We start from the raw sequence: 19,363 nt of genomic DNA on the forward strand, positions 1-19,363 counted from the left end.
GTGAGCGGGGACTGAGAGCGGGGACTGAGAGCGGGGACTGAGTCAGAGAGTCAGTGAGCGGGGACTGTGTCAGTGAGCGGGGACTGTGTCAGTGAGCGGGGACTGTGTCAGTGAGCGGGGACTGTGTCAGTGAGCGGGGACTGTGTCAGAGAGCGGGGACTGAGTCAGAGAGCGGGGACTGAGTCAGAGAGCGGGGACTGTGTCAGAGAGCGGGGACTGTGTCAGAGAGCGGGGACTGAGTCAGAGAGCGGGGACTGTGTCAGTGAGCGGGGACTGTGTCAGTGAGCGGGGACTGTGTCAGAGAGCGGGGACTGTGTCAGAGAGCGGGGACTGTGTCAGAGAGCGGGGACTGTGTCAGTGAGCGGGGACTGTGTCAGTGAGCGGGGACTGTGTCAGTGAGCGGGGACTGTGTCAGTGAGCGGGGACTGTGTCAGTGAGCGGGGACTGTGTCAGTGAGCGGGGACTGAGAGCGGGGACTGAGAGCGGGGACTGTCAGTGAGCGGGGACTGTGTCAGTGAGCGGGGACTGTGTCAGAGAGCGGGGACTGAGTCAGAGAGCGGGGACTGAGTCAGAGAGCGGGGACTGTGTCAGTGAGCGGGGACTGTGTCAGTGAGCGGGGACTGTGTCAGTGAGCGGGGACTGTGTCAGTGAGCGGGGACTGTGTCAGTGAGCGGGGACTGTGTCAGTGAGCGGGGACTGTGTCAGAGAGCGGGGACTGAGTCTGAGAGCGGGGACTGTGTCAGTGAGCGGGGACTGTGTCAGTGAGCGGGGACTGTGTCAGTGAGCGGGGACTGTGTCAGAGAGCGGGGACTGTGTCAGTGAGCGGGGACTGAGAGCGGGGACTGAGAGCGGGGACTGAGTCAGAGAGTCAGTGAGCGGGGACTGTGTCAGTGAGCGGGGACTGTGTCAGTGAGCGGGGACTGAGTCAGTGAGCGGGGACTGAGTCAGTGAGCGGGGACTGTGTCAGTGAGCGGGGACTGTGTCAGTGAGCGGGGACTGTGTCAGAGAGCGGGGACTGAGTCAGAGAGCGGGGACTGAGTCAGAGAGCGGGGACTGTGTCAGAGAGCGGGGACTGTGTCAGAGAGCGGGGACTGAGTCAGTGAGCGGGGACTGAGTCAGTGAGCGGGGACTGTGTCAGTGAGCGGGGACTGTGTCAGTGAGCGGGGACTGTGTCAGAGAGCGGGGACTGTGTCAGAGAGCGGGGACTGTGTCAGAGAGCGGGGACTGTGTCAGAGAGCGGGGACTGTGTCAGAGAGCGGGGACTGTGTCAGTGAGCGGGGACTGTGTCAGTGAGCGGGGACTGTGTCAGAGAGCGGGGACTGAGTCAGAGAGCGGGGACTGAGAGCGGGGACTGAGTCAGAGAGCGGGGACTGTTTAAATTACACTTTAAATGTTGATCACTCAATATTCCAATACATGAGAATCTATGAAAATAACATCAGATTCTGATGAACAATGGGTCTGGTGACAATAGTCATCGGTTAAGCATTCATTTGACAGATTTATATTTCTGCCCTCTCTGCCTGTTGCTCAACCCTCCCACACAGACCAGATGGATGAGGCTCTTACAGTAAGAAGGGAGGTTCTCTGGAAGGTGTCTGAATTACCACAACATGTCCTGTATGATGTCTGTATATTTCCATTCCTGAGGAACTGATGCATGGTCAGATTTCAGGAATAACACCGTTATGTGGAATCCAGGAAATGTGTTGATCAGGTACAATAATAAACAGGAAAAGGGATTTTTGTTGTCATGTTTACACGTGTAAAGCCATATTGTATCAATGAAACTCTAAATAAAATATTTGTTGCTAACAACTGTCTGTCTTCGTTCAATAAGACTGCTCATGATAGCGTGGCAGCGTCACATTGACACTATTCTCTATGACTCATACAGTGACATTAAGGGACAGATAAGTCAACCATAAATAAGTACATTATCCCATCATCACATGCTAATGTTAGCCACTCTGCTGCAGTGTGGAGTGTTATGGTTGAGACAGTCAGAGACACACCCTGTTAGCTGAGGGAACAGACTGAGACCTGGCCAACTCCACAGATAGTCGCTCAGGAGATTAACAGGCGTTCTACAGAATATCTGATGTCACTGGTTTGGGTGCTTCCACAAGTCAGGACACCAGGCACACTTCTCCCAAAGCCAAACTTTGATTCTCAGAATCGCAGAACACACACACACACACACAAACTCCAATGTAACTCATTACCACACACACACACACACAAACTCCAATGTAACTCATTACCACACACACTCCACTTTCTCTTCCTCCTTCACCATAAATGTAAAGAATGCTCAGTGAAATCCCTCTGAAAGATTCTGTGTGAGGTCTAGGTTACTGGAGGAGGGTAAGTAGAAACAGCTACAGTGCTGCCAGTAAGACCTCGTGCCTGTGACTTCAGCAGAAACCCAGATGCATGGCACGCTCCCTGCTGCTCTTCTCAGGAAGGAAAAAGGATTAACACAGCAGACGAGGTTCAAATATACCTGCTGTTTAATGAGCTCGTGTTGAGAATCTAAAGGCCCTGTGATGATTGGCTGCTACACTCCTAGATTATACATATTGTCCTGTCACTGGTAACCCAAGTATCTCATACGGAGTGCTATTAGTGCCAGCAGAAATTTAACTGAATTAAATGTTGATTAAATGTATGTTGTCACTCTATAGTCCCAGATAGATCTAGGTGGGTTAGACTAGAGGGTTTGGTCCAGGTCTACAGTATATATCAATGGGTTTGGTCCAGGTCTACAGTATATCTCAATGGGTTTGGTCCAGGTCTATATCTCAATGGGTTTTGGTTCAGGCTTGCGAATGTGTCTGATGTTGGTGCCGGGCTCAGAGGGTTTGAAGGGGGCCAGGGCTCCATAGGGCTTGGGCAGGGGCAGGGTGTCCCCCAGGGGGATGTAGGCGTTGGGTCGGGCCTCGGCCGTGGTGTACACCCCACTAGGGAGTTGGGACCTCTCCTCCTCCTCCACCAGCTGTAACAGAGGAGAGAAACCAGGTCCTCAACATAGTATACCATATACTGGTATTTAACTCATGGTATACTGTACATCTTAAAAGAGTATCTAGGAATGTACTGGAGAGAACAGGATTCAATGTACTGAACATTGCAGATAGAAATACCATGAATAGAGCTGACAACATTCCCCATTCGCTACATGTCAGAGAGGCACGTCTATTTCTACATAAAACGTTTCTATCTGATTGCCAGACAGTCAAAGTGTTAAATGCAGTGTTAACTTATCAGTGTAGAAGTACAAAAGTTCAGCATCAAGTTCAACATTTATGAATTCCTCCATGAATTATCCCTAATTCAAAGCCCTGTGGTAGAGGGTCATGGAGGGTGACTGACCCTGTCTTTCTCCTGCTGGTCGGCCTGTCTGCGCCGCTCATCCCTGAGGATGTGTTGCCACTCCTGCTCCAGGTCTTCAGAGGGGGGCAGCCCCTGGTCCAGGCGCCGGTGACAGGTGTCCAGGAACAGCTCCCTCTCCTTCAGCTCCTGACAGGGGTGGGATCAACACAACATGGAATGTCAGGAAGAGGTAGATTATTAGGAGGATATTTGTGCCTCGGTAGATCAATGTAGGGAAAGAGGATGATGTCATAACAGTTGGAAATCCTTAGACTTGACCTTAGCCTGGTCCCAGTTGGCTACAGGGATCTACAGTATAATCCTTAGACTTGACCTTAGCCTGGTCCCAGTTGGTTACAGGGATCTACAGTATAATCCTTAGACTTGACCTTAGCCTGGTCCCAGTTGGCTACAGGGATCTACAGTATAATCCTTAGACTTGACCTTAGCCTGGTCCCAGTTGGCTACAGGGATCTACAGTATAATCCTTAGACTTGACCTTAGCCTGGTCCCAGTTGGCTACAGGGATCTACAGTATAATCCTTAGACTTGACCTTAGCCTGGTCCCAGTTGGCTACAGGGATCTACAGTATAATCCTTAGACTTGACCTTAGCCTGGTCCCAGTTGGCTACAGGGATCTACAGTATAATCCTTAGACTTGACCTTAGCCTGGTCCCAGTTGGTTACAGGGATCTACAGTATAATCCTTAGACTTGACCTTAGCCTGGTCCCAGTTGGTTACAGGGATCTACAGTATAATCCTTAGACTTGACCTTAGCCTGGTCCCAGTTGGCTACAGGGATCTACAGTATAATCCTTAGACTTGACCTTAGCCTGGTCCCAGTTGGCTACAGGGATCTACAGTATAATCCTTAGACTTGACCTTAGCCTGGTCCCAGTTGGTTACAGGGATCTACAGTATAATCCTTAGACTTGACCTTAGCCTGGTCCCAGTTGGCTACAGGGATCTACAGTATAATCCTTAGACTTGACCTTAGCCTGGTCCCAGTTGGTTACAGGGATCTACAGTATAATCCTTAGACTTGACCTTAGCCTGGTCCCAGTTGGCTACAGGGATCTACAGTATAATCCTTAGACTTGACCTTAGCCTGGTCCCAGTTGGTTACAGGGATCTACAGTATGGGTCCACCAGACTAGGAAATGCTGGTCAATCTAAAATAGTCTCCTATTTACCTGCTGCAGGGTCATGGCGCTGGCTTGGCGCATCGACAACTCAGACACCACGGCCATCATCCTCCTGGTTGACTCCTTGATACGGCCCTGCAACTCATTCACCTGAGAGAGAGGAGAGAGGGGGTTGGTTAACGCACAGACAGCCTGACAGACTGACAGATAGACAGCCAGACTGACAGGATATTTGAAAAGACAGAGTTTCTCTAGTCGGCGGGGTAGTTGGGAACATGTTCTACTAGTCTGGTCTGAACAGTACTAGCCTGGTCTGAACAGTACTAGCCTGGTCTGAACAGTACTAGCCTGGTCTGAACAGTACTAGTCTGGTCTGAACAGTACTAGTCTGAACAGTACTAGCCTGGTCTGAACAGTACTAGCCTGGTCTGAACAGTACTAGCCTGGTCTGAACAGTACTAGCCTGGTCTGAACAGTACTAGCCTGGTCTGAACAGTACTAGCCTGGTCTGAACAGTACTAGTCTGGTCTAAACAGTACTAGCCTGGTCTGAACAGTACTAGCCTGGTCTGAACAGTACTAGCCTGGTCTGAACAGTACTAGCCTGGTCTGAACAGTACTAGCCTGGTCTGAACAGTACTAGCCTGGTCTGAACAGTACTAGCCTGGTCTAAACAGTACTAGCCTGGTCTGAACAGTACTAGCCTGGTCTGAACAGTACTAGCCTCGTCTGAACAGTACTAGCCTGGTCTAAACAGTACTAGTCTGGTCTAAACAGTACTAGTCTGGTCTGAACAGTACTAGCCTGGTCTGAACAGTACTAGTCTGGTCTGAACAGTACTAGCCTGGTCTGAACAGTACTAGTCTAGTCTGAACAGTACTAGTCTAGTCTGAACAGTACTAGTCTGGTCTAAACAGTACTAGTCTGGTCTGAACAGTACTAGCCTGGTCTGAACAGTACTAGCCTGGTCTGAACAGTACTAGCCTGGTCTGAACAGTACTAGTCTGGTCTGAACAGTACTAGTCTGGTCTGTACAGTACTAATTCTGGTCTGAACAGTACTAGTCTGGTCTAAACAGTACTAGCCTGGTCTGAACAGTACTAGCCTGGTCTGAACAGTACTAGTCTGGTCTGAACAGTACTAGTCTGGTCTAAACAGTACTAGTCTGGTCTGAACAGTACTAGTCTGGTCTAAACAGTACTAGTCTGGTCTAAACAGTACTAGTCTGGTCTGAACAGTACTAGTCTAGTCTGAACAGTACTAGTATGGTCTGAACAGTACTAGCCTGGTCTGAACAGTACTAGTCTAGTCTGAACAGTACTAGTCTAGTCTGAACAGTACTAGTCTGGTCTGAACAGTACTAGTCTAGTCTGAACAGTACTAGTCTGGTCTGAACAGTACTAGCCTGGTCTGAACAGTACTAGTCTAGTCTGAACAGTACTAGTCTAGTCTGAACAGTACTAGCCTGGTCTGAACAGTACTAGTCTAGTCTGAACAGTACTAGTCTAGTCTGAACAGTACTAGCCTGGTCTGAACAGTACTAGTCTAGTCTGAACAGTACTAGTCTGGTCTGAACAGTACTAGCCTGGTCTGAACAGTACTAGTCTAGTCTGAACAGTACTAGCCTGGTCTGAACAGTACTAGTCTGGTCTAAACAGTACTAGTCTGGTCTGAACAGTACTAGCCTGGTCTGAACAGTACTAGCCTGGTCTAAACAGTACTAGTCTGGTCTAAACAGTACTAGTCTGGTCTGAACAGTACTAGCCTGGTCTGAACAGTACTAGCCTGGTCTGAACAGTACTAGTCTGGTCTAAACAGTACTAGTCTGGTCTGAACAGTACTAGCCTGGTCTAAACAGTACTAGTCTAGTCTGAACAGTACTAGTCTGGTCTGAACAGTACTAGCCTGGTCTGAACAGTACTAGTCTAGTCTGAACAGTACTAGTCTAGTCTGAACAGTACTAGCCTGGTCTGAACAGTACTAGTCTAGTCTGAACAGTACTAGTCTGGTCTGAACAGTACTAGCCTGGTCTGAACAGTACTAGTCTAGTCTGAACAGTACTAGTCTAGTCTGAACAGTACTAGCCTGGTCTGAACAGTACTAGTCTGGTCTAAACAGTACTAGTCTGGTCTGAACAGTACTAGCCTGGTCTGAACAGTACTAGCCTGGTCTGAACAGTACTAGTCTGGTCTGAACAGTACTAGTCTGAACAGTACTAGTCTGGTCTGAACAGTACTAGCCTGGTCTGAACAGTACTAGCCTGGTCTGAACAGTACTAGCCTGGTCTGAACAGTACTAGCCTGGTCTGAACAGTACTAGTCTGAACAGTACTAGTCTGGTCTGAACAGTACTAGCCTGGTCTGAACAGTACTAGTCTAGTCTGAACAGTACTAGTCTAGTCTGAACAGTACTAGTCTGGTCTAAACAGTACTAGTCTGGTCTAAACAGTACTAGTCTGGTCTGAACAGTACTAGCCTGGTCTGAACAGTACTAGCCTGGTCTGAACAGTACTAGCCTGGTCTGAACAGTACTAGTCTGGTCTGAACAGTACTAGTCTGGTCTGTACAGTACTAATTCTGGTCTGAACAGTACTAGTCTGGTCTAAACAGTACTAGTCTGGTCTGAACAGTACTAGTCTAGTCTGAACAGTACTAGTATGGTCTGAACAGTACTAGCCTGGTCTGAACAGTACTAGTCTAGTCTGAACAGTACTAGTCTAGTCTGAACAGTACTAGTCTGGTCTGAACAGTACTAGTCTAGTCTGAACAGTACTAGTCTGGTCTGAACAGTACTAGCCTGGTCTGAACAGTACTAGTCTAGTCTGAACAGTACTAGTCTAGTCTGAACAGTACTAGCCTGGTCTGAACAGTACTAGTCTAGTCTGAACAGTACTAGTCTGGTCTGAACAGTACTAGCCTGGTCTGAACAGTACTAGTCTAGTCTGAACAGTACTAGCCTGGTCTGAACAGTACTAGTCTGGTCTAAACAGTACTAGTCTGGTCTGAACAGTACTAGCCTGGTCTGAACAGTACTAGCCTGGTCTAAACAGTACTAGTCTGGTCTAAACAGTACTAGTCTGGTCTGAACAGTACTAGCCTGGTCTGAACAGTACTAGCCTGGTCTGAACAGTACTAGTCTGGTCTAAACAGTACTAGTCTGGTCTGAACAGTACTAGCCTGGTCTAAACAGTACTAGTCTAGTCTGAACAGTACTAGTCTGGTCTGAACAGTACTAGCCTGGTCTGAACAGTACTAGTCTAGTCTGAACAGTACTAGTCTAGTCTGAACAGTACTAGCCTGGTCTGAACAGTACTAGTCTAGTCTGAACAGTACTAGTCTGGTCTGAACAGTACTAGCCTGGTCTGAACAGTACTAGTCTAGTCTGAACAGTACTAGTCTAGTCTGAACAGTACTAGCCTGGTCTGAACAGTACTAGTCTGGTCTAAACAGTACTAGTCTGGTCTGAACAGTACTAGCCTGGTCTGAACAGTACTAGCCTGGTCTAAACAGTACTAGTCTGGTCTAAACAGTACTAGTCTGGTCTGAACAGTACTAGCCTGGTCTGAACAGTACTAGCCTGGTCTGAACAGTACTAGTCTGGTCTAAACAGTACTAGTCTGGTCTGAACAGTACTAGCCTGGTCTAAACAGTACTAGTCTGGTCTAAACAGTACTAGTCTGGTCTGAACAGTACTAGCCTGGTCTGAACAGTACTAGCCTGGTCTGAACAGTACTAGCCTGGTCTGAACAGTACTAGTCTGGTCTAAACAGTACTAGTCTGGTCTGAACAGTACTAGCCTGGTCTAAACAGTACTAGTCTGGTCTGAACAGTACTAGCCTGGTCTGAACAGTACTAGCCTGGTCTGAACAGTACTAGCCTGGTCTAAACAGTACTAGTCTGGTCTAAACAGTACTAGTCTGGTCTGAACAGTACTAGCCTGGTCTGAACAGTACTAGCCTGGTCTGAACAGTACTAGCCTGGTCTGAACAGTACTAGTCTGGTCTAAACAGTACTAGTCTGGTCTGAACAGTACTAGCCTGGTCTGAACAGTACTAGCCTGGTCTAAACAGTACTAGTCTGGTCTGAACAGTACTAGCCTGGTCTGAACAGTACTAGCCTGGTCTGAACAGTACTAGCCTGGTCTAAACAGTACTAGTCTGGTCTAAACAGTACTAGTCTGGTCTGAACAGTACTAGCCTGGTCTGAACAGTACTAGCCTGGTCTGAACAGTACTAGTCTGGTCTAAACAGTACTAGTCTGGTCTGAACAGTACTAGCCTGGTCTGAACAGTACTAGCCTGGTCTAAACAGTACTAGTCTGGTCTGAACAGTACTAGCCTGGTCTGAACAGTACTAGCCTGGTCTGAACAGTACTAGCCTGGTCTGAACAGTACTAGCCTGGTCTGAACAGTACTAGCCTGGTCTGAACAGTACTAGCCTGGTCTGAACAGTACTAGTCTGGTCTAAACAGTACTAGTCTGGTCTAAACAGTACTAGCCTGGTCTAAACAGTACTAGTCTGGTCTGAACAGTACTAGTCTGGTCTAAACAGTACTAGCCTGGTCTAAACAGTACTAGCCTGGTCTGAACAGTACTAGTCTGGTCTAAACAGTACTAGTCTGGTCTAAACAGTACTAGCCTGGTCTAAACAGTACTAGTCTGGTCTGAACAGTACTAGCCTCGGGCTAGCGGGCTACATTCATTTCCATCCCTGCCTCCAATACACACACAATATGTATATACTCAGACACACTGTCACCCAATAGTGCACTTAAACTAATCCTCCAGATCAATCTAACATCCTCTAGATCAAACTAATATCTAACATCCTCCAGATAAACTGATATCTAACATCCTCCAGATAAACTGATATCTAACATCCTCCAGATCAATCTAACATCCTCTAGATAAACTAATATCTAACATCCTCCAGATAAACTAATATCTAACATCCTCCAGATAAACTGATATCTAACATCCTCCAGATAAACTGATATCTAACATCCTCCAGATAAACTGATATCTAACATCCTCCAGATAAACTAATATCTAACATCCTCCAGATAAACTAACATCCTCCAGATAAACTGATATCTAACTTCCTCCAGATCCCAGAGCCTCAGCTTGGCATGCTGGCCCAGTGAGGTTATCTAAGCGTGCTGAGAGGATTTGCCTCAGAGTGCACAGCAACTTTGGCTCATTGGCTATGTGTGTGTGTAACATGACTCATTGGCTGTGTGAGTGTTAGGGAGCGTGTGTCTTTGTGAGGCTGTGTGTGTGTGTGTAACATGGTTCATTGGCTGTGTGTGTGTTAGGGAGCGTGTGTCTTTGTGAGGCTGTGTGTGTGTTAGGGAGCGTGTGTCTTTGTGAGGCTGTGTGTGTGTTAGGGAGCGTGTGTCTTTGTGTGGCTGTGTGTGTGTTAGGGAGCGTGTGTCTTTGTGAGGCTGTGTGTGTGTTAGGGAGCGTGTGTCTTTGTGAGGCTGTGTGTGTGTTAGGGAGCGTGTGTCTTTGTGAGGCTGTGTGTGTAACATGGTTCATTGGCTGTGTGTGTGTTAGGGAGCGTGTGTCTTTGTGAGGCTGTGTGTGTGTTAGGGAGTGTGTGTCTTTGTGAGGCTGTGTGTGTGTTAGGGAGCGTGTGTCTTTGTGAGGCTGTGTGTGTTAGGGAGCGTGTGTCTTTGTGAGGCTGTGTGTGTGTGTTAGGGAGCGTGTGTCTTTGTGAGGCTGTGTGTGTGTTAGGGAGCGTGTGTCTTTGTGAGGCTGTGTGTGTGTTAGGGAGCGTGTGTCTTTGTGAGGCTGTGTGTGTAACATGGTTCATTGGCTGTGTGTGTGTTAGGGAGCGTGTGTCTTTGTGAGGCTGTGTGTGTAACATGGTTCATTGGCTGGTGTGTGTTAGGGAGCGTGTGTCTTTGTGAGGCTGTGTGTGTGTAACATGGCTCATTGGCTGTGTGTGTGTTAGGGAGCGTGTGTCTTTGTGAGGCTGTGTGTGTAACATGGTTCATTGGCTGGGTGTGTGTTAGGGAGCGTGTGTCTTTGTGAGGCTGTGTGTGTAACATGGTTCATTGGCTGTGTGTGTGTTAGGGAGCGTGTGTCTTTGTGAGGCTGTGTGTGTGTAACATGGCTCATTGGCTGTGTGTGTGTTAGGGAGCGTGTGTCTTTGTGAGGCTGTGTGTGTAACATGGTTCATTGGCTAGGTGTGTGTTAGGGAGCGTGTGTCTTTGTGAGGCTGTGTGTGTAACATGGTTCATTGGCTGTGTGTGTGTTAGGGAGCGTGTGTCTTTGTGAGGCTGTGTGTGTATAACATGGTTCATTGGCTGGGTGTGTGTTAGGGAGCGTGTGTCTTTGTGAGGCTGTGTGTGTAACATGGTTCATTGGCTGGGTGTGTGTTAGGGAGCGGAGCGTGTGTCTTTGTGAGGCTGTGTGTGTATAACATGACTCATTGACTCATTGAGATAACTAACAGCCTTGGCCTGGTGGGCAGGTGATACTTCATCCAGGAGACACTGGGCTGGGCCCTGCAGGGAGCCGGGGTGAGAGGGCAGTCAGTCTGCTAGGCTGCACCAGGCACATGGAGCCACCACGCTCCAAGATCCTCTACCCCGACTGTGAGTGTGTGAATGGATGAGTTTGGCAGTAGATGCCTTCTTGGCTGCTTCCTTTGTGTGTGTGTGTGTGTGTGTGTGTCTGTGTGTACCTTCTTGGCTAGCTGCAGTGTGTCCTGCTTGCCGTTCTCTGCCTTAGCTCTGATTCGCTGAGAAAGCCGGGTCACCTGCTCAAACACCAAGTCCTTCTCCAGGAGCAGCTCTTCCCGCTCCGCCAAGCCAACCTCCAGCTGCACGCACACACACACACACACACACACAAAACACACACACACACACACACACACACACACACACACACACACACACACACACACACACACACACACACACACACACACACACACACACACACACACACACACACACACACACACACACACACACACACACGAGACAGCTTCAACCTCAATCAATTATAACGACAGGAGATGATTAATTGGTGGTAATCTTGATTGATGACTTCACCTTCCCTCAAGAAAAGTGGCATAGTTTGTGTTCCTAGTCTCCTTCAGATACACTGACCGTTTAGACTCAGATCTTCCCACTGTTCTGAAATCTGCCTGCAGGACTGTAAAGCAGCTTCAGTACTGTAGGCTTTACCTGTTCTATCTTCTGGATGAGTTCAACAGGAGATGGGTCGTTCCCCTCCAGCTCTCTGGCCCTGTTCTCCTGTCTTGGATCCTCCAAGGCCTTCTCGAGCTCCAACATACGCTCCTTACACTCTGACAGCTACAGGACAGGACAGGAGAGGGAAGAGAGGAGAAGAGAGGAGACAGAAGAGAGGAGAAGAGACAGAAGAGAGGAGAAGAGAAGAGACAGAAGAGAGGAGAAGAGAGGAGAAGAGAGGAGAAGAGAGGAGAAGAGAGGAGACAGAAGAGACAGAAGAGAGGAGAAGAGAGGAGACAGAAGAGAGGAGAAGAGAAGAAAGGAGAAGAGAGGAGACAGAAGAGAGGAGAAGAGAAGAAAGGAGAAGAGAGGAGAAGAGAGGAGACAGAAGAGAGGAGAAGAGAAGAAAGGAGAGGAGAAAAGAAGGGAGAAGTTGACTTTTATTATCCATGAGGATATTCAGAGCCCATTGGAGGCTGCTGAGGGGAGGATGGCTCATAATAATGGCTGGAACGGAGTGAATGGAATGTCATCAAACACTTGGAAACCATGGAAACCATGTGTCTTATGTATTTGATACCATTCTACTGATTCCGGTCCAGCCATTACCACGAGCCTGTCCTCCCCAATTAAGGTGCCACCAACCTCCTGTGTCAGAGACCAACTCGACCTCACAATCATCTAAATTGTGTTGGGATGATGTGTTAGACAACACCATGATAGAAGTCATTATGTTTTGTTTCAGCGTGACAAGCAGCTTAACAGATACACTAGGCTTCCTTTCCTGGTAACCATTACATCAATTAGCATTCATAGGGTTTGTTTCTGCATGATTTGCAAGTTAATATGAGTTGCAGGTTAATAACGTGTAGGTTTCCTATCCCGGTAACTATTATATCATTTCTCATTATTCACAGAATTACTGTAACTCAGCTGTTGACCCCAGAATGGAGATTTGGGATGAGCACATCTTTCACACAGCCATGGTTTCTACACATGTCCGTGCATGGAGCTCCACGCCACGGTATGAATGAACCCGTCGGGAGACACATCACCACCCTCTCCTTCTGCGTGTGTGATGCACATTCTCTTCCAGCTGAAGCTGTCTAATGAAGCAGAGCTGATCGGGAGGAGAAGAGGTCAACAGACAGGAAGAGAAAAGAAGCTCCTTTACGTCTTCTCTTCTGCCTTTAATGAAGGAGGGATGATCCTAGCAGGTCTGTGACAGGACGAGCGTAGCTGCATTAGTCCTGTTTAACACCATACATCTCATATGCTCAACCTCATGGAGTCCAGTGGAAGTAAGCACGCTCAGAGACAGTCTCACACTTTCTCCAGTGTCTTCGTGTCATGTGATGTAATGTGTACGTGTTCTCAGCAACATCCTCCATGGACTCTAACAACAGAATGAGATTTTCAAATGCCTCTGCTATTCATAATCAAACTCTGATGGACTAAAAGACGAATGTACTGTAGACTGAGACCACCCTCAGAGAGAGACCGAGAGGAAAGAGAGAGACAGAGAAAAAGAGGGAGAGGGGGCACGAGAGAGAGAAAGAGAACAAGAGAATGTGAGAGTGAGAGATTGCATCTGAGACCTTCATTACATTAGAGGCTGATGATTTACTATGTGATTTAATCACTCTGCACACCAGCCTCACATCACTCACATCAGTCAGAGAGAGAAACAGAGCTGCATGCTGAGGCCCATACTGGAGTACGTCACTGTCTCACTGACTGACTGGCTGGTTGGTTAACTGTCTCACTGCCTGACTGACTGTCTGGTTGGTTAACTGTCTCACTGCCTGACTGGCTGGTTGGTTAACTGTCTCACTGCCTGACTGGCTGGTTGGTTAACTGTCTCACTGACTGACTGGCTGGTTGGTTAACTGTCTCACTGCCTGACTGACTGTCTGGTCTGGTTAACTGTCTCACTGCCTGACTGGCTGGTTGGTTAACTGTCTCACTGCCTGACTGGCTAGTTGGTTAACTTTCTCACTGCCTGACTGACTGTCTGGTTGGTTAACTGTCTCACTGCCTGACTGGCTGGTTGGTTAACCGTCTCAGTGACTGACTGGCTGACAGTGACTGACTGTCTGGTTGGCTAACTGTCTCACTGCCTGACTGACTGTCTGGTTGGTTAACCGTCTCACTGCCTGACTGACTGTCTGGTTGGCTAACCGTTTCACTGCCTGACTGACTGTCTGGTTGGCTAACTGTCTCACTGCCTGACTGACTGTCTGTCTGGTTGGCTAACTGTCTCACTGCCTGACTGACTGTCTCTGTCAGAGCACTAATAAACCAGGGCATCTCTGTACTGTAAAAGCACCCCACGCCCTCAGAGCACTGATAAACCAGGGCATCTCTGTACTGTAAAACCCCCACCCCCTCAGAGCACTGATAAACCAGGGCATCTCTGTACTGTAAAACCCCCACGCCCTCAGAGCACTGATAAACCAGGGCATCTCTGTACTGTAAAACCCCCACGCCCTCAGAGCACTGATAAACCAGGTCATGTATTTAAAAAAAAGTTGAATTGTTTATTTGGAAGCGATTAAAGGTTGCTTCTGGCTTGGGTCAAGGAAAGCTATCCAGAGTGTATATTGAATTTCACACACAAACTTTAATATTTTTTACTGTGTGATCTTAAGTGCATTCTAACAACAGACACATTCCTCTCTGAAGTGTAAACAGCCTGAGAACAAGATACATCTGTTTCACAGTAACACATTGTTGTTTAATGTGATCACATCATGGTGGATCGGGAACGCTGTTTACTTCCTCTCTGCCAATACCTGACTGTCTAAATCACACAGTCCCCCTGACTGTCTAAATCACACAGTCTCCCCCTGACTGTCTAAATCACACAGTCTCTCCCTGACTGTCTAAATCACACAGTCTCCCTGACTGTCTAAATCACACAGTCTCTCCCTGACTGTCTAAATCACACAGTCTCCCCCTGACTCTCTAAATCACACAGTCTCCCCAGACCTCTAAATCACACAGTCTCCCCAACTGTCTAAATCACACAGTCTCCCCCTAACTGTCTAAATCACACAGTCTCCCTAACTGCCTAAATCACACAGTCCCCACCCCTGACTGTCTAAATCATCACACAGTCTCCCCCTGACTGTCTAAATCACACAGTCTCCCCCTGACTGTCTAAATCACACAGTCTCCCCCTGACTCTCTAAATCACACAGTCTCCCCTGACTCTCTAAATCACACAGTCTCCCCCTAACTGTCTAAATCACACAGTCTCCCCTAACTGTCTAAATCACACAGTCTCCCCCTAACTGTCTAAATCACACAGTCTCCCCTGACTGTCTAAATCACACAGTCTCCCCTGACTGTCTAAATCACACAGTCTCCCCTGACTGTCTAAATCACAGTCTCCCCTGACTGTCTAAATCACACAGTCTCCCCTAACTGTCTAAATCACACAGTCTCCCCTGACTGTCTAAATCACAGAGTCTCCCCTGACTGTCTAAATCACACAGTCTCCCTGACTGTCTAAATCAGAACAGTCTCCCTGACTGTCTAAATCACACAGTCTCCCCTGACTGTCTAAATCACACAGTCTCCCCCTAACTGTCTAAATCACACAGTCTCCCCCTAACTGTCTAAATCACACAGTCTCCCCTGACTGTCTAAATCACACAGTCTCCCCTGACTGTCTAAATCACACAGTCTCCCTGACTGTCTAAATCACACAGTCTCCCCTGACTGTCTAAATCACACAGTCTCCGCCTGACTGTCTAAATCACACAGTCTCCGCCTGACTGTCTAAATCACAGAGTCTCCCCCTGACTGTCTAAATCACACAGTCTCCCCCTGACTGTCTAAATCACACAGTCTCCCCCTAACTGTCTAAATCACACAGTCTCCGCCTGACTGTCTAAAACACAGAGTCTCCCTGACTGTCTAAATCACACAGTCTCCCCCTGACTGTCTAAATCAGAACAGTCTCCCTGACTGTCTAAATCACACAGTCTCCCCTGTCTGTCTAACTCACACAGTCTCCCCTGACTGTCTAAATCACAACAGTCTCCCCTGACTGTCTAAATCACACAGTCTCCCCCTGACTGTCTAAATCACACAGTCTCCCCTGACTGTCTAAATCAGAACAGTCTCCCCTGACTGTCTAAATCACACAGTCTCCCCTGACTGTCTAAATCACACAGTCTCCCTGACTGTCTAAATCAGAACAGTCTCCCTGACTGTCTAAATCACACAGTCTCCCCTGACTGTCTAAATCACACAGTCTCCCTGACTGTCTAAATCACACAGTCTCCCCTGACTGTCTAAATCACACAGTCTCCCCTGACTGTCTAAATCACACAGTCTCCCCCTGACTGTCTAAATCACACAGTCTCCCCCTGACTGTCTAAATCACACAGTCTCCCCTGACTGTCTAAATCACACAGTCTCCCCTGACTGTCTAAATCAGAACAGTCTCCCCCTGACTGTCTAAATCACACAGTCTCCCCCTGGCTGACTGTCTAAATCACATAGCCAACAGCACAGCTAAGGAACAGAGGGGTTGATGGATAGATGGATGAATGGCTTGACTGATTTATGGATGGAAGGCAACAGAATAGGACAAAACTATGGTAGAATTGCCCACTGTCAGAAAGCAGCTGAGCAGGGTTTGGAGAGTTGAGGAGTCTGTCCCAATTCCACCCATACTCTCCAGTGGGCACTGAGAGCCCTGTGAGACTTGGCGCCATAAGAAGCCACTGCCCCTTAGTTATTGGGGCCAGGTTCCAGAATCCAGACAGAGACATTGGGGCCATCAGGGGACATCCACTGCCTGTTGGTCATTATGCTCTCAGTAAAGAGCAGTGGGCCAATTTTTTCTCCAGGGTGTCCTTGTCAGGTCCCTACTGGCAGATGGTGTCATGGAGAAGCTATCTGAGGCCCATACTCTCCAGTGGGCACTGAGAGCCCTGTGAGACTTGGTCCCAATTCCACCCATACTCTCCAGTGGGCACTGAGAGCCCTGTGAGACTTGGTCCCAATTCCACCCATACTCTCCAGTGGGCACTGAGAGCCCTGTGAGACTTGGTCCCAATTCCACCCATACTCTCCAGTGGGCACTGAGAGCCCTGGGAGACTGGTCCCAATTCCACCCATACTCTCCAGTGGGCACTGAGAGCCCTGTGAGACTTGGTCCCAATTCCACCCATACTCTCCAGTGGGCACTGAGAGCCCTGGGAGACTTGGTCCCAATTCCACCCATACTCTCCAGTGGGCACAGCCCTGAGACTTGGTCCCAATTCCACCCATACTCTCCAGTGGGCACTGGAGACTTGGTCCCAATTCCACCCATACTCTCCAGTGGGCACTGAGAGCCCTGTGAGACTTGGTCCCAATTCCACCCATACTCTCCAGTGGGCACTGAGAGCCCTGTGAGACTTGGTCCCAATTCCACCCATACTCTCCAGTGGGCACTGAGAGCCCTGGGAGACTTGGTCCCAATTCCACCCATACTCTCCAGTGGGCACTGAGAGCCCTGTGAGACTTGGTCCCAATTCCATCCATACTCTCCAGTGGGCACTGAGAGCCCTGTGAGACTTGGTCCCAATTCCATCCATACTCTCCAGTGGGCACTGAGAGCCCTGTGAGACTTGGTCCCAATTCCATCCATACTCTCCCGTGGGCACTGAGAGCCCTGTGAGACTTGGTCCCAATTCCACCCATGCTCTCCAGTGGGCACTGAGAGCCCTGTGAGACTTGGCAGTGGGCACATGAGACTTGGAAGCCACTGCCCCTTAGTTATTGGGGCCAGGTTCCAGAATCCAGACAGAGACATTGGGGCCATCAGGGGACATCCACTGCCTGTTGGTCATTATGGATGGATTCCAGTAAAGAGCAGTGGGCCAATGCCACCTGTTGTGGAATAATCAGAATTTGTTGGTAACATAGGTAAGATGTTTTATATTCATCATATGTTTGTAAGTTACTTCTCATCAAGAATGTTATTTTTGTATAATACTGTGGCAGAGTTGCAGTATCTGTTCTATGTCAAGACTAAGTTGCATGGGCCGGGGAGAGGTCAAAGTGTCATCATGTGTAAACATATCTTTTGCTCCACTGTGTTTGTGTGCCAGTCACTCCCTACTTTTCCCATCGGGGAAAGGAGGATGGCAGTGTCTGGAATCATTCTATGCTCCCTCTAATGTTGTCCCTATCTTAACCTATAGCAATCATTCTCCTCTCCGTGAGTTTGTCCAGGATTGGTTGTATTTAGAATTGGTTGTATCTAAATGACAATTTGATATATGCCTGTTGATATGGAGGATTGGTTTATGGTTCTAGGGTTTGAGAAAGGAGACAAAGCTGAACAATGAATTATGCCGATGCTGTCTTATCCTGTGTATCTTCGCTATAAAGGATACCATTTGCCATTATGTGGGGACTCTCAACTTTTCATTAGAGATACTGAACTGTTGAAAGTCAAAATGCTATTGCAAGGTGGAAGGGACTCAGAGAATTCATTGATAGACACTGAATTGATCTGAGAGTCACAGGGTTGTGATAGAGCTCATATAATTAAAGATGGACTTTGATAACTAACTCTGACTTGTGTGTGGTTTGCGCTCATGATTTGGTAAATAGAGGAAATTTCCACGACACACCCCAACCCAGGCCTCAACCCTCAGCTCCGTCCCCGGCTCCAATGCCACCCCAAGCCAGGCCTCAACCCTCAGCTCCAGCCCCGGCTCCAATGCCACCCCAACCCAGGCCTCAACCCTCAGCTCCGGCCCCGGCTCCAATGCCACCCCAACCCAGGCCTCAACCTCAGCTCCGTCCCCGGCTCCAATGCCACCCCAACCCAGGCCTCAACCCTGCCACCCCAACCCAGCTCCGGCCCCGGCTCCAATGCCACCCCAACCCAGGCCTCAACCCTCAGCCCGGCCCCGGCTCCAATGCCACCCCAACCCAGGCCTCAACCCTCAGCTCCCCCCGGCTCCAATGCCACCCCAACCCAGGCCTCAACCCTCAGCTCCGGCCCCGGCTCCAATGCCACCCCAACCCAGGCCTCAACCCTCAGCTCCGGCCCCGGCTCCAATGCCACCCCAACCCAGGCGTCAACCCTCAGCTCCGGCCCCGGCTCCAATGCCACCCCAACCCAGGCCTCAACCCTCAGCTCCGGCCCCGGCTCCAATGCTGGCCTGTCTGGCTTGTAGACAGAAAGAGGAATGTCTCTATAAAAGTGCCAGGTTATGGAACGACAAAGGTCACCTATTCAGCCGAGGAACAACCGAGGCACGGAATCCTAGAACAGTTCTGAATTCATTCACCCTTAGTAAAAATCTAACTTGAGTAACTAAGAGCAATGGGTGGGTGAGGTCGGGAAATTAAAGCTCAAATACCCCCTGTCTGATGAGGCAACAGAGGCTGTCTCTCTCAGACTTAGCCTTTGTGACAGTGTTTGGGTTATATGATCGGTTACATTGGCACTGTAGCTAATGAACCTCCCTCCAACCCAGTGGTATTCAAAGTCAGGGTTGCAACCCCTAGTGGGGTCATGGTGGAACTGCAGTGGGGTCACCACCCCAAAAAAAAATATATACAGATTATTGTTATACGTTTTTGAAAAATATCATTTATTGAGTAAAAGTATTTATTGG

At 48.6% G+C, this 19,363-nt stretch overlaps 1 protein-coding gene across 3 annotated transcripts in view; it reads left to right on the plus strand.

Annotated features, from left to right (window-relative positions):
• Positions 1-1,818, plus strand: part of LOC135532219 (gamma-secretase-activating protein-like) — a 47,322-nt gene extending 45,504 nt beyond the window's left edge. For all 3 annotated transcript variants that reach the window (XM_064959815.1, XM_064959813.1, XM_064959814.1), the window contains one exon: positions 1,548-1,818. The gene's annotated coding sequence lies outside the window, so the exon portion shown is untranslated. The remainder of the gene's footprint in view (positions 1-1,547) is intronic.
• Positions 1,819-19,363: the final 17,545 nt, after the last annotated feature.

Source organism: Oncorhynchus masou, unplaced genomic scaffold (assembly GCF_036934945.1).
Source record: "Oncorhynchus masou masou isolate Uvic2021 unplaced genomic scaffold, UVic_Omas_1.1 unplaced_scaffold_1770, whole genome shotgun sequence".
In the NCBI taxonomy this organism is placed as follows: Eukaryota; Metazoa; Chordata; class Actinopteri; order Salmoniformes; family Salmonidae; genus Oncorhynchus; species Oncorhynchus masou.